Here is a 14,165-nt window from a genome sequence, read left to right on the forward strand (position 1 = left end):
GGAGAGGCAGACTCCCCACTGAGCAGGGAGCCCAACACAGGGCTCTATCCCAGGACCATAGGATCATGATCTGAGTGGAAGGCAGACACTTAACCAACTGAGGCACCCAGGTACCCTATTTCTTAATCTTTATTATTTATTTATTTACTTATTTTTCTTTAAGATTTTATTTATTAATTTGACAGAAAGAGAGAAAGCAGAAGCAGGGGGAACAGCAGGCAGAGGAAGAAACAGGCTCCCCAGTGAACAAGGAGCCCAGTGTAAGGCTTGATCCCAGGACTCTGGGATCATGACTTGAGGTGAAGGCAGATGCTTAACCTACTGAGCCACCCAGGCGCCCCATTTCTTAATCTTTAAAATGGGAGTCAGAAAACCTAATGTACAAGGTTATCAAAACTTGGTAAACTGTGAAGAGTTGAGTGTATATTACTGTTCTGTTTTATTCCTCACAGATTGTTTTTAAAATCCCTTCATGTTTTTTGTTAGTTTGTATTTTATCTGTAACTCTATCAGTAGAGAAGGAAAAGACACATTTTTTTTTCATTTTTACACAGAACTTAAACAGTAATCCCTTAATATCAGTGTGCAGATATTCCAAAGGCTTCATTTATTTATTTATTTATATTTCCAAAGGCCCTATTTTTATTTTTTTTTAAGATTTTTATTTATTTAAATAATATAAATTTATTTTATTTATAGTGAGAGATAGTGAGAGATTGCATGAGAGAGGAGAAGGTCAGAGGGAGAAGCAGACTCCCCATGGAGCTGGGAGCCCGATGTGGGACTTGATCCAGAGACTCCGCGTTCATGACCTGAGCCCGAAGGCAGTTGCTTAATCAACTGAGCCACTCAGGCACCCCAAAGGCCCTATTTTTAAAAGTAGTGTGAGTATAGTGGGTCTTAGAGGAGGTTCAGCTTCCCACATCCCAGCTCTTCCACCTAATCAGGTGACCATGGGCAATTTAGTTGCTCTAAGCCTCCTTTCTCTCAGCAAAATGGGATAATACTGCCAACTTCTCTGCGATGTTGGGAATAAGGTATTTGTCAGGGATTTAGCCTGTGGTGAAGTAAATGTAAGCCATTTCCTGGTATTAATAATAAAGGCCAGGAATAAAAGTTAATATTTAAAGAATAAGGTAATGAATTAGTTAACTATTAAATACTTTATTTGTCTTTAAAACTCCATAAGCAGTGAAACCGTTGTAATTCAGGAAAATGTCTTTGGAGTAATGACTCCATATTCAAATTGTTTGCTTTTGTAAAACAATGATACCTCAAGTAAGGAGTCCTATAAGAACAGTTTAGGTATGTTTAAAAAAAGACTCCCTTGTGTGCCTGGGTGGCTCAGTCCGTTAAGCATCTGTCTTGGTGCAGGTCATGATCTCATGAGTTGTGAGATAGAGCCCCGAGGAGGGCACGAGGAGGGAGGGGTGCCCGTACTCTCTGGGGAGCCTGCCTGAGAGTCCTCTGCCTCTGTCCCTCCCCCTACTTGGGAGTGCCTGCATGTGGGCACTCTCTTCTCTCTCTCTCTCTCTCAAATATATAACTAAATCTTAAAAAAATATGAAAGACTCTCTTCTCTGGAAGGAAATCACACAAACCCACTCCACAGCTACCAACATTTATAGACCAGAGCCTCCCCTTGACTGAAAAACGAATACAGCTTTTCTTAGGCCTCAGAAGCAAAATTGTGGTCTGTCTTCAGGTGCCTCATTCCCTGTGCCTTGCCTTCCTCCTGTACCCCTGAGGAGTAATAAGGGTTCCTTCATTTACCCGTGGGTAGCACTTTCAAAGAGCCTCCACATGATGTCCTCTTGAGTCGCTACTTCTTCTAGGGGAGTGATACTTATCTTTTTTCTTGTTTTTATTCTGCCAGTGAGGAGGTTGACATTTAAGAAGCACCTGACCACCACGTAAGGGCACACTGCTTGTTAAACGCTGGGGCTGCCTATGAGGGAGTTGAGGACTTAAGAGAGATCACTCAGAGAGACAAGCAGTTTCAGTGTCGAGTGCTGAGTGCTGTGGCCCGGAGAACAGGCCAGACTGCCATGGGGGAATATTGTAGTGGGCCGCTGGCCCAGCCAGCCCTTTAGGGAGGTAGACTGGGCAGAGAAAACAGCTTGTTCGAGCAAAGGTCTGGGAGGTTGGAACTGTAAGGAATCTGGCTGTGTGTGTGGCTGTAAGAGCAATAATACCCTGAGAGCCCAAGTAATTTCTCTCTTCATGATACCTGTATGAAGGTATGAAGTTGGTACTGGTACTATTCCTGTTTTACAGGTCAGGAGCTTGAGGCTCATGGAGAAAATGACTTGCACAAGGTTATCTAGAAAATACTGGAGCTGGAATCCAAACCCAGTCTGTCTCACTCCAGAGTTCTGGCCCCTAATGCTGTGTGTCACTGCCTGCTCTGCTAAGCTTTTCTACTCTCTTAGTAAGCGCCCATCTTTAGAGATTCCTAGGTTGCTTTGGTCACAATGGCTAACTCACTCAGCCTTAACGGTACACTGAGTAGCTTGAACTTGTTCCATGGGGGAACTACTGAGCTGGTTTTTTTTTTTTTTTAATTGAGACATAATTGACATATGACCTAAACTGATTGATTGATTGATTTTATTTTATTTAAATATTTTATTTATTTATTTGACAGAGAACATAAGCAGGGGAAGCAGTAGGCAAAGGGAGAGGTTGAGAAGCAGAGCAGGGAGCTCTATGTGGGTCTCAATGTGGGGCTCCATCCCAGGACCTTAGGATCATGACCTGAGCCGAGGCAGCCACTTAAAGACTGAGTCACCCAGGAGCCCCCAGAAATTTATTTTAGAGTGGGGAGCCTGCTTCTCCCTCTGCCTGTCCCTCCTCCTGCTTGTGTGCTCTCTTTTCTCTCTCTGACAAAATCTTAAAAAAAACTAAAATGAGAGTCATCATCATCATCACTACAGATCTATAAGGTAACACTAAATGAGATGATGGTTATATAAAGCATTTAGAATAGTATCTGTAGTAAAACAGGCAGTCAGAAGATGTAAGTTTATGAGACAGTATTGATTTGGATCTGGGAGGGTGTGGCTAGGGGGCTTTGAGCTCCACTGAAAGCTATTGTAGTAATTGGATTGGATCTGATGGGGGCCTGAAGTGGGAGAAGGTGTTACAAAGTGGTGAGTATGAGGGGGAGGCAAAGGTTATGTCCATGTTTCCAGCTTGGTACATTGGTCAGTCTTGGGCCTTAGACTCTGATGAGGAGAAAAGGAACTTGTGAGGGTCGGATGATTAGCTCAGTGAAGTTGAGTAAGGTGCCAAAGGTCATAGAGCAAATACATTCTGGAGCCCAGTCTGTACAATAGGCCCTTTCCACTGCTTCTGGGAAGAACACTGATTTGACCAACTCATTCTCAGTAATTTGGAATAAGTAAACTCTACCTGTGTTTGCTCTCTGTCTGAATTTTAATTGTGGAAGGAAAAGCTTGGCTCTTGGGGAAAGCATTTCAAGTATCTGTAAAGAGGGTAAGGGAATTTTTGGTCTATTTTTTTCTTTACTTTCTCCTTTCCTTTTTTTCCTTTTTTTTAAAGTTAAAGATATTTATTTATTTATTTATTTATTTATTTGACAGAGAGGCAGTGAGAGAGAGAACACAAGCAGGGGGAGAGGGAGAAGTGAGCTCCCAAGCAGGCTTTCTCCTGAGCAGGGATCCCAGTGTGGGGCTCTATCCCAGGATCCTGGGATCATGACCCAGGCCAAAGGCAGACGCTTAAGGACTGAGCCACCCCTGTGCCCCACCTTTCTCCTTTCCTAATCTCACTCCCTCTCCTTTGCTTACTTCCTAACCTCTTCAAATAAAAGAGGTTAATTCAGCTCTCACAGGGTGACCTGCGAGGAGCCTGAGAAATGGAACTGGTCTTTGCATTAGATGCAGTCTTCCTTCTGTGTCCTTGAGGAAACCAAGGTATTGGTGGAGGGGCCCTTGCTCCCACTTGAACCAATTTTTCATCTCCCTAGGACTAAAGACATGTTTCTTATGTTTTTTAGTATACTGGATATTATCTGTTAATATTTCATGATAATATTGACTAGAATGTAGTCCTTTGTGTCTGATGTCCTTTCTGCTGCTACTACTACTATTATACAACCATTTTATCTTCAGTACTGAATATTTAGTCTTTATTGATCTGAGTATTGGGCATCTATTAGCTTACTTATTCCTCATAACAACCCCAGGAGGTAGGGGTTGATGGACAGAGAGAGGCTCAGTGATTTTTCTCATCTTAACTCTGCCAAACAATTAGTGGAGCCAGGATTGGTGAGAATCTGAGTCTAAAACCTGACTATGCTCCCATCCCTAAGCATTTCTGACCGTCCTCCAAGACAGAACTTTGGCAAAGAGTCCCCTTGGAAACTTCCTCCTGTGAGAGTAAGGTGTCACTGGACCTGCTGATACTGTTTATGCTTTTATGGGACCACACTGTGGGCTGCAGGCTAGTCACCACCTCCTCTGCACCGGGCTGTGAGGGAGAGGGAACTTCATTCCCGCCTGAGGCATCTTCCCTGACTTTCCCTTTGCCTAGAATTTTTCCCCTAGATCTGGTTGTCTCCTAGTCATTTAGATCTCTGTCAGATCTCAGCTCCGCAGAGTCCTTTTGTAACAGCCTTATCTAAAGTGGTCCTTCTATGTCACTGGTTCACATTATTTTGTTGGGTTCTCCCCCAGGGTGCTTATCGTGCCAGAGATTATCTTCTTTGTATCTTGTTTATTGCCTGCCTTCCTTGCTGGAGAACAGGGTTGTGGTAGTTGTGTCCTCTCAGTATCTCTCTGCAGCACCTGGTACATTCGCTTTCAAGAAATACTTTCTGAGGGACACCTGGGTGGATCGGCGGGTTGGCTCAGGTTGTGATCTCAGGGTGATAGGAGGGAGCCCTGTGTCTGGCTCTGCGCGGAATCTGCTTGTCCTCTCTCCTTCTGTTCCCCCCCCCCCGCCCCGCCCTGCTCAAATAAATGAAATCTTTAAAAAAATATATTTATTGAATGAAGGAGACATAAAGATCGAAGCTGGTGTTTTGCTTGAAGTGTCCCTCCATTGAAAAGCGGTTACATTGTTTCAGAGGCACTATCATCATTAAGTGGAGGTTGAATGCAAGCCTGGTGGTAAGCACTGTTAGGTTGTCACAAAGCTTGTGTCATAGTTTCTGGTGATTGACATTCTTCGCTTGAGTGTCCCTGGGTTTATTTTCCTCTGATTCTGTCTCAGCTGACTCGTTGAAAGGTCTTGTTCCATACCCATCCATCACTTTAATTCTTTATTACTTTGAGCCCTCAGTTCCTTCTCCTTGAGGACAATGGGGTTGCTGAGGGCAGGACCTCCAGTTACCATGGCTACAGTACTCTTTCACCTCTCCCAAAATAAAACCCAGAGTCTTTGTCAGGACAACATAAACTGTAAGTGTATTATGAATTCGGAAAATTCTGCTGCCATTTTTTTGAGTACCTACTTTGTATTCCTACAAACAGGGACTTTGCACATCTTTTCTCACCTAATCCGTAAAGCATCCAACATAGGTGCCATTATTAATCCTCATTTGATGAGTTAAGAATCAGAAACCGAAGATGTAGCTCATAAACAAATATGTGGTAGTGGTTGAGAATCTGGAACCATAAGGCTTATGGCTCAAATCGTGACACAGCCTCTTAATATATGGGTGTTCTAGGATGTCCCTAGCATTCCTTTGTTCCTCTGTTCTTCATTTTTACAGTGAGAATTAATAATGATAGCTACTTCTGTAGTTGCTATAAGGATTACATGACTTAATATGTGTAGAGTTAGCTATTATAATTATCATTATAAATGTTTTTTATATAGGTCTTATTAGTGTGCTTAAGGATATTTTTTTTTTTTAAGATTTTTATTTATTTATTTGACAGGCAGAGATCACAAGTAGGCAGAGAGGCAGGCAGAGAGAGAGGAAGGAAAGCAGGCTCCCCACTGAGCAGAGAGCCCGATGCGGGACTCGATCCCAGGACGCTGAGATCATGACCTGAGCCGAAGTCAGAGGCTTTAACCCACTGAGCCACCAACCAGGCGCCCCTAGGATATTTTCTATCTGTTCTTTTGTAAAGTTAGTTTACATCCTTGTCATTTTATTTTTTCCTTCATTTATTATGCATCTTTTGAGCATTAGTCATTCCTTTCCCAATGGAGTTTAGGGAACCCACTACATTAGGTTTTATTTAAATATTCTCTTGGTTTTTGTTTGTTTGTTTTTTGTTTGAGAGAGAGCAGAAGTTGGGGGGGCGGTAGGGAGAGAGAGGGAGAGAAAATGCCAAGGAGACTTGATTTCATGACCCTGAGATCATGACCTGAGCCAAACCCAAGTCAGAGGCTTAACCAACTGAGCCCCTAGGTGCCCCAATATTCTCTCTATCTCTCTCTCTCTCTCTCTCTTTTTTTTTTTTTTAAGATTTTATTTATTTATTTGACAGAGAGAGAGAGAGAGAGGTCAAGCAGGGAGAGTGGAAGAGGAAGAAGCAAGCTCCCTGCTAAGCAGTGAGCCCGATTCGAGACTCGATCCCAGGACTCTTGAGATCATGACCTGAGCCGAAGGCAGTCATATAACCAGCTGAGCCATCCAGGCATCCTTATTCTCTTGTTTTTAAACATATGAACTATGGGGCGCCTGGGTGGCTCAGTGGGTTAAGCCGCTGCCTTCGGCTCAGGTCATGATCTCAGGGTCCTGGGATCGAGCCCCGCGTCGGGCTCTCTGCTCAGCAGGGAGCCTGCTTCCTCCTCTCTCTCTGCCTGCCTCTCTGCCTGCTTGTGCTCTCTCTCTCTCTCTGTCAAATAAATAAATAAATCTTTAAAAAAAATAAATAAACATATGAACTATGAACTATGTCTAGTTTCTCCAGAGTTTTATCTAAAGAGCTATTGTGTTTTTGTTTTTGTTTTTGTTTTACAAATGACTTATTTTTATCCCGGGTTGTAATCTTCATGTTGAAGTTACTGAGTCCAAGTGTATAAGCAGTTTTATAGCTTGTTCCTTGCTTGCAGATTGAAGTAATAAAAAAAGAGGGCCATGGTCAGGGCCATAGGCAGTGGTTGAAATGTTCAGTTTCCTTAGAGCTGGGCCCGTCTTAGGTTTTGTCCTTTCTAAAAAAATTAAATATTTCTGCTTGTTATATAATGGTCTGAGAATTCTGACACAACATTTGAAAAGCATCCAATTACTTAATCTTCCTGCTTATATTCAAATTATGTTTATATCTAAAGGCATGAATATAATAAGCATAGTAACAGCTTTGGTAGGGGAGAGAAGAAGGGCCTTTGAGAAGGGGTTTTGTGTATCTCTGGGAGAATCTTGTTACATGTTATAAGAGGGATGTTTCCTGATTTTTTTCTTTTTTTAAGATTATTTATTTATTTATTTGTCAGAGAGAGAGAGAGAGAGAGAGAGAGATATCGCGCGCGGGAGCCCAAGCAGGGGGACTGGCAAGCAGAAGGAAAAGCAGGCTTCCTGCTGAGCAAGGAGCCCAAGGCGAGACTACATTCCAGGACCCTGGGATTATATGACCTGAACCAAAGGCAGGCAATTAACTGACTGAGCCACCCAGGCATCCAGGGATGTCTCCTGCTTCAGAGTACCTCTGAAGTTGCTAGCTCCTTTGCACCTCAGTTTTCTTTCTGTGCCATGGGAACATAACATATAGTTCTCACTAGATCATTTGGCAGTTATGAAGGTCTGGTAAGACAGTGTATGAATGAAAGGACTTTTGAATATTTAAATAATATTTTTTAAAAAATACAAAAAAGTAATAAAGAAGTAATCCAAATTTAAAATCTTACCAACTAGATAATCCCTGCTGACAAAAAAGAAAAAGTATATTCTTAGGGTTAGAAAATTCTAATAATATAGTAAGATAAAAAATGAAAAGTTAAATTTCCATGCTCCATTCCTCTCATTAAGGGAACTACTTAAACAGTTTCTTAGTTCTTGGGTGCCAGGGTGGCTCAGTCAGTTAATCGTCTGCCTTTGGCTCAGGTCATGACCCTGGAGTTTCAGGATTGAACCCTGCATCGGGCTCCCTGCTCAGCCAGGGGTCTGCTGCTTCCTCTGCCTCTCACCCCTCTCACTCTCTAATAAAGAAAACTTTTTTTTTTTTTAAAGATTTTATTTATTTATTTGACAGAGATCACAAGTAGGCAGAGAGGCAGGCAGAGAGAGAGGAGGAAGCAGGCTTCCTGCTGAGCAGAGCCCAATGCGGGGCTCAATCCTAGGACCCCGGGATCATGACCTGAGCCGAAGGCAGAGGCTTTAACCCACTGAGCCACCCAGGTGCCCCGCCATTATTCCTTTTAATGGCTGTACCACATTCTGTTTTATAGATGAACCATAATTCATTTAACAAGGCCTCTTATGATGGACATATTAGCTGCAGATATTGCAGAACTATATTGATCATGTTACAGGTAATTTGACAGACTTTGGGGGATGTATCTGTAGGGTAGGTAACTGGCAATGGTACTGCTGGGTTACAGATAGGTGTATTTTTTGTTTAAGCAGTCTCTACTCCAAACATGGGGATTGAACTCATGACCCTGGGATCAAGAGTCACATGCTCTTCCAGCTGAGCCAGCCAGGACCCCACGTGTATTTTTGTAGATAGTGCCAAGTTGCCTCTAGAAAAGCTTTTCCAACTAATGCTTCTACCAGCTGTGCATAAGGATGCTTTTTTCTCATTCCTGTAAACACTAGTTATCCCACCTTCAAATTTTTTTGCCTTACAACTGAAAAATTGTTATTTTGATTTGTATTTTCTTTAATTTAGGGTGACTTTATATAGATGGAATATAATATGCTATTACACCTTCATTTTATCTACTGCTCCCCAATAATTTCTTATTTCTTATACTTTTCCCACTTTTTTTTTTTTTAAAGATTTTATTTATTTATTTGACAGAGAGAGATCACAAGTAGGCAGAGAGGCAGGCAGAGGGAGAGAGAGAGAGAGAGAGGGAAGCAGGCTCCCCGCTGAGCAGAGAGCCCGATTCGGGACTCCATCCCAGGACCCTGAGATCATGACCTGAGCCGAAGGCAGCGGCTTAACCCACTGAGCCACCCAGGTGCCCCACTTTTCCCACTTTTAAGTAAGTTGTCTTTTTTGTTCTTGGTGTGTATTTACTCTTTGTTAATATAGGAAGTTAACTCCTTGTCATATGCGTTGTAGCTATTTCCCATTTCTGAAAGTGCGTTTTAAACAGTATTACACAGCATACACTTAAAGCTTTCATTATTATTGATAACAGGAGTGTTGACTATGAGTACTGTATTTAAGGAAATAAGGCTTTATGTCTCCTTTGTGGCATTGGATTCCCATTAGAGGGAAGTTTAAGTGTAAAGGAGCAATTTAAAGGTCTGTCAAGGTCTTTAAAATGGAATCCTATATAAATACAGATTGCATAAGATTTTTTTCTGTTAGTTTTCCTCCATGTCCTTATTGAACATATTCCCTTTAACTCTTAATTCTGGAAGCTGGAGACTTTTGGAAGAATAAGCTAAGGCCCTGAAGAATGGATAAGTTGAAAGCTATAGAATCTTGGTCCTTTTGCATCTTGAGAACAATCTGTGTTTAAAACTAAATGTGGGGCATCTGGGTGGCTCAGTGGGGTGCCTGGGTGGCTCAGGCTCAGGTCATGATCCTAGGGTCCTGGGATCAAGCCCCACCTGGGGCTCTCTGCTCAGTATGGAGCCTGCTTCCTTCCTCTCTCTCTGCCTGCCTCTCTGCCTATTTGTGATCTTTGTCAAATAAATAAATAAAATCTTAAAAAAAACAAAAACAAAACCTAAATGTGAGAAGTTAAAAAAAAGGTACTTCTTAGGTAACTTTTTTTTTTTTTTTTTTTTTTTTTAGTTCCTGCATTTGTCTTGAACTCTTTTTTATTTGTTAGTGTTGTTGTCACATTAACTTGAGATATTGTGGTGCCTGGCTGCCTAAGTCCATAGAGCATGTAACTTACGATCTCAGGGTTGTGAGTTCAAGCCCTGTGTTGGGTGTAGAGCTTACTTAAAAATTTAACAACAAAATTAAATTGAGACTTTTAGATAATTTCTTGGGTGTCATCCCCCTTGCCCCTTGTTAGAGTTTGTTCATCTCTTTCCAGTGTTTGTGTGTGTCTTTCTGGGTGGACTGGAGCAGGTACTAAATTGGATTTCTTATTCCTAAATTTCAGCACAATGAGATATTGATAGTACTCACTAATGAATTGTTGAATGATTTAACGTGAAATAAAAAAACAAATGCTGCCACCCCAGAGGAGAAGAGGGAAGGTTTGGGAATGGGACACAAAAGTCAGATTAATCCTTCTTCTAATTTCTTGTGGTATGGATGTAATGTAGGAATGTAGGTGAGAGGTTTGCTGGATTGAGGTCTGGAGTCATGGCCAAGAAAGATTCTTGAGATGTCCTTGGTGCAAAATGGTGTTTTTTTAAAGAATGGGGACAGGATCCATGGACAGGAAGAGCTGCTGCACTAGGGTTGTAAGGAGTGGCTGATTATATACTTGGGAGTTGGGGGAGGCAAGGAAAAAGGAAGATGTCCAAGATGACTTTCCTATGCTCCTAGAGGCCTTGCTAATTTCAAGCTGTGGTGGTTTTTCCTTCCAGTAAAGGGTTAACATTAAGATAGCTGGGAGCTTCCTGGAAGAATGTCAGACTTAACTCCACCCAGGAGTGGGGGTGAGGGGAGAGGTTGCAGGGTGTTAGCTTATGCTTTGTCTTCAGCTAGCCTTCTGCTCCCTCATCAATACCAGAGTGAAACTTCAAACAAGTGGCTCAGAGTTAGAATGAAACAGGCTTTAGTTTAGTTCATGGTAAGGAAAACCTTCTGACAATTCAGTCTTAAGAGGAATTGTTTCTTTCTTTCTTTCTTTCTTCTTTCTTTCTCTCTTTCTTTCCTTTTCTTTGAACTCTTGAGAATGATCTGCTCATCTTCACTCAATTACTGCCTTCCACATTCCTATATTTTAATGGAAGGTCTCCTAGAGTACATGGGGAGAATTCGTGTGGTGAAAGAATTAATTCAGAAATCAAGCAGACCTGAGCTTTTGTTCTGGGGCTTGTCACTTAGCACCTGAACCCTAGCCAAATTACTTTAAGCATAATTTCCTCATTTGTGATAATAGAATTATTAGCAGCTAATAACTTCTTTATACTCCTTACTTTGCACCAGTCCTTTGCCCCTTAAATGGATTATCTCATTTAATCCTCACACCCATTGCAGGAGATAGATACTGTTATCACCACTCTAACCCCTTTTAAGGAGAGGAGAGAATTCAGAGCTGTTAAGTAATTTACCCAAATTCATTCAGTTAGTATGGGGTGGATCTGGGGATTCAAGGCCAAGCATTTAGTCCTATTACATTATATACATAGTCGCTATAAAAGTATGTGCTGTCGCTGTGCATAAAGTCTGACAAATAGTGGAAGCTCAGTGAGTGTTCATTGCCACTCTGCCTTTCTTCTTGTTTGGCATCACTTTTTTTTTTTTTTTTTTTTTAAATTTTTAAGTAATCCCTACACCCAGCTTGGGGCTGGAATTTACAATCCCAAGATCAAGAGTTGCATGCTCTACTGACTGTGCCAGCTAGGCAGCTCTGGCATTACTTTTTCATATAGTCTGGGAGGCCAAACTATAAATCTGTATATTACTTATGCATGAAGTCAGAGATAAAAAGATAGATAATTTGAGGTGGTATTTGTCAGTCAAGCCAAAATTAAAACTTTTTAAAAAAGATTATTTATTTATTTATTTGACTGAATGAGAGAGGGAACATAAGCAGGGGACCTGGAGAGGGAGAAGCAGGCTCCCTGCTGAGCAGGGGGCTTGATCCCATGTCACTGGGATCATGACCTAAGTTGAAGGCAGATACTTAATGATTGAGCTACCCAGGTGCGCCCAAAATGAAAACTTACACTGATTGGATTTACTTATCAGATTTAATACCTCATTTTCCTGGAGAGTGTTAGGTAAAGTCAGCCAGACCTCTGATTCTCCCATTCCTAGGGTCCTTATACTGGAAACACTCTTAACATAATAGCTTTTCAGTTTCTTAGAATGTTTCAGTTCCTTAGTATTCAACTGTCAACCATTCCTGCCTTCATTTGAAGTGTGTGTTCCATGGTATCAGCCCTTCCAAATTGGTTGTTTAATGGGTAGCTCAGCTTTCAAATTAAATGGTTCTTTTTCCTTCTTACAGAAAATTTCCATTGTGAAAATCTTTAAATTTATGAAACTTTATTTATTTATATATATATATTTAAAAGATTTTATTCATTTGAGAGGGAGAGAGAGCACTAGCAGGGGGAGCAACAGGCAGAGGGAGAAGCAGGCTCCCTGATGAGCAAAGAGCCTGACATGGGACTTGGTCCTAGGACCCTGGGATCATGAACTGAGCTGAAAGCGGACACTTAACTAACTGAGCCCAGGTGTCCCTGTGAAACGGTTTAAAAGGAAAAGAACAGGGCCACCTGGCTGACTCAGTTGGTAGAGCATGTGACTCTTGATCTCAGGGTTGTGATTTCAAGTCCCATGTTGAATGTAGAGATCACTTAAAAAAATTAATAAAGGAAAAGAACAATCACCTACCACCTGTTTTTTCCTACCAGCCTTTTTATTTTTATTTATTTTTATTTATTTTTTTTAATTTTTCTTTCCAGGAATTTGGTGCTCACATTTTTTTTTTTTTAAGATTTTATTTATTTATTTGACAGAGAGAAATCACAAGTAGGCAGAGAGGCAGGCAGAGAGAGAGGAGGAAGCAGGCTCCCTGCTGAGCAGAAAGCCCGATGTGGGGCTCGAACCCAGGACCCTGGGATCATGACCTGAGCCGAAGGCAGCGGCTTAACCCACCGAGCCACCCAGGCGCCCCCTACCAGCCTTTTTAAAAAAGATTTTATTTATTTGAGAGAGAGAGAGAGGGAGAGAGAGAAAGAGTGCTGAGTGGGGGGAGGGACAGAGGGATGGAGAATCTTAAGTGGGCTCCACCAGTGCTGAGCCTGATGTGGGGCTGGATCTCATGACCGTGAAGTCATGACCTCAGCCAAAATCAAGAGTCTAGTGCTTAACTGACTGAGTCACCCAGGTGCACCTAAACACACATGAGGTTTTTTTTTTTTTTTAAAGATTTTATTTATTTATTTGACAGAGAGAGATCACAAGCAGGCAGAGAGGCAGGCAGAGAGAGAGGAGGAAGCAGGCTCCCTGCCGAGCAGAGAGCCCGATGCGGGGCTCGATCCCAGGACCCTGAGATCATGACCCGAGCCGAAGGCAGCAGCTTAACCCACTGAGCCGCCCAGGCGCCCCAACACACATGAGTTTTAAAGATTTATTTAATTTATTTTAGATAGAGAGAGAGTATGTGCATAAGCAGGGGGAGGGGCGCAGAGAGGGGGAGCCCAACATGGGGCTTGATCCCAGCATCCTGTGATCATGACCTGAGCTAAAACCAAGAGCTGAATGCTCAATTGACTGAGCTACTCAGGTGTCCCGAACATACATGAGATGTATGTATGTATGTATTTACTTATTTATTAAAGATTTTATTTATTCATTTGACAGAGCACACAAGCAGGGGGAGCGGCAGGTAGAGGGAGAAGCAGACCTCCTGCTGAGCAGGGAACCTGACATGGGGCTCAGTCCCAGGTCCCTGGGATCATGACCTGAGCCCAAGCCTAACGGACTGAGCCACCCAGGTGCCCCCATACATGACTTTTAATGTGAGCTCAAAGTGATATAATTTGGGATCCTGCCTTTTCATGTAATGTACTGCAAACAAATTCTTTCTAAAATGTAGGGGCGCCTGTCAGTCCATTGCAAAGATTGTTTCTGGTTTGAGGCAGATGTTGCCTCGGTAGTGCTCTGATGTTGCTTGGGCAGTATGAACTTTTTTTTTTTTTTTAAGATTTTATTTATTTATTTGACAGAGATCACAAGTAGGCAGAGAGGCAGACAGAGAGAGAGGGGGAAGCAGGCTCCTCGCTGAGCAGAGAGCCCGATGTGGGGCTCGATCCCAGGACCCTGTGATCATGACCTGAGCCAAAGGCAGAGACTTTAACCCACTGAGCCACCCAGGCGCCCCCAGTATAAACTTTTGAGACCCAAAGTTTAGTGGTGGAAAATGCAGTT

The 14,165-nt window shown here is 42.2% G+C and overlaps 1 protein-coding gene across 1 annotated transcript in view; it reads left to right on the plus strand.

Moving 5' to 3' along the window:
• PHF20 (PHD finger protein 20) overlaps positions 1–14,165 on the plus strand; it is a 141,224-nt gene that overhangs the window by 8,888 nt on the left and 118,171 nt on the right. The gene's annotated exons all lie outside the window — the stretch shown is intronic.

This window comes from Lutra lutra, chromosome 9 (assembly GCF_902655055.1).
Source record: "Lutra lutra chromosome 9, mLutLut1.2, whole genome shotgun sequence".
Taxonomy (NCBI): Eukaryota; Metazoa; Chordata; class Mammalia; order Carnivora; family Mustelidae; genus Lutra; species Lutra lutra.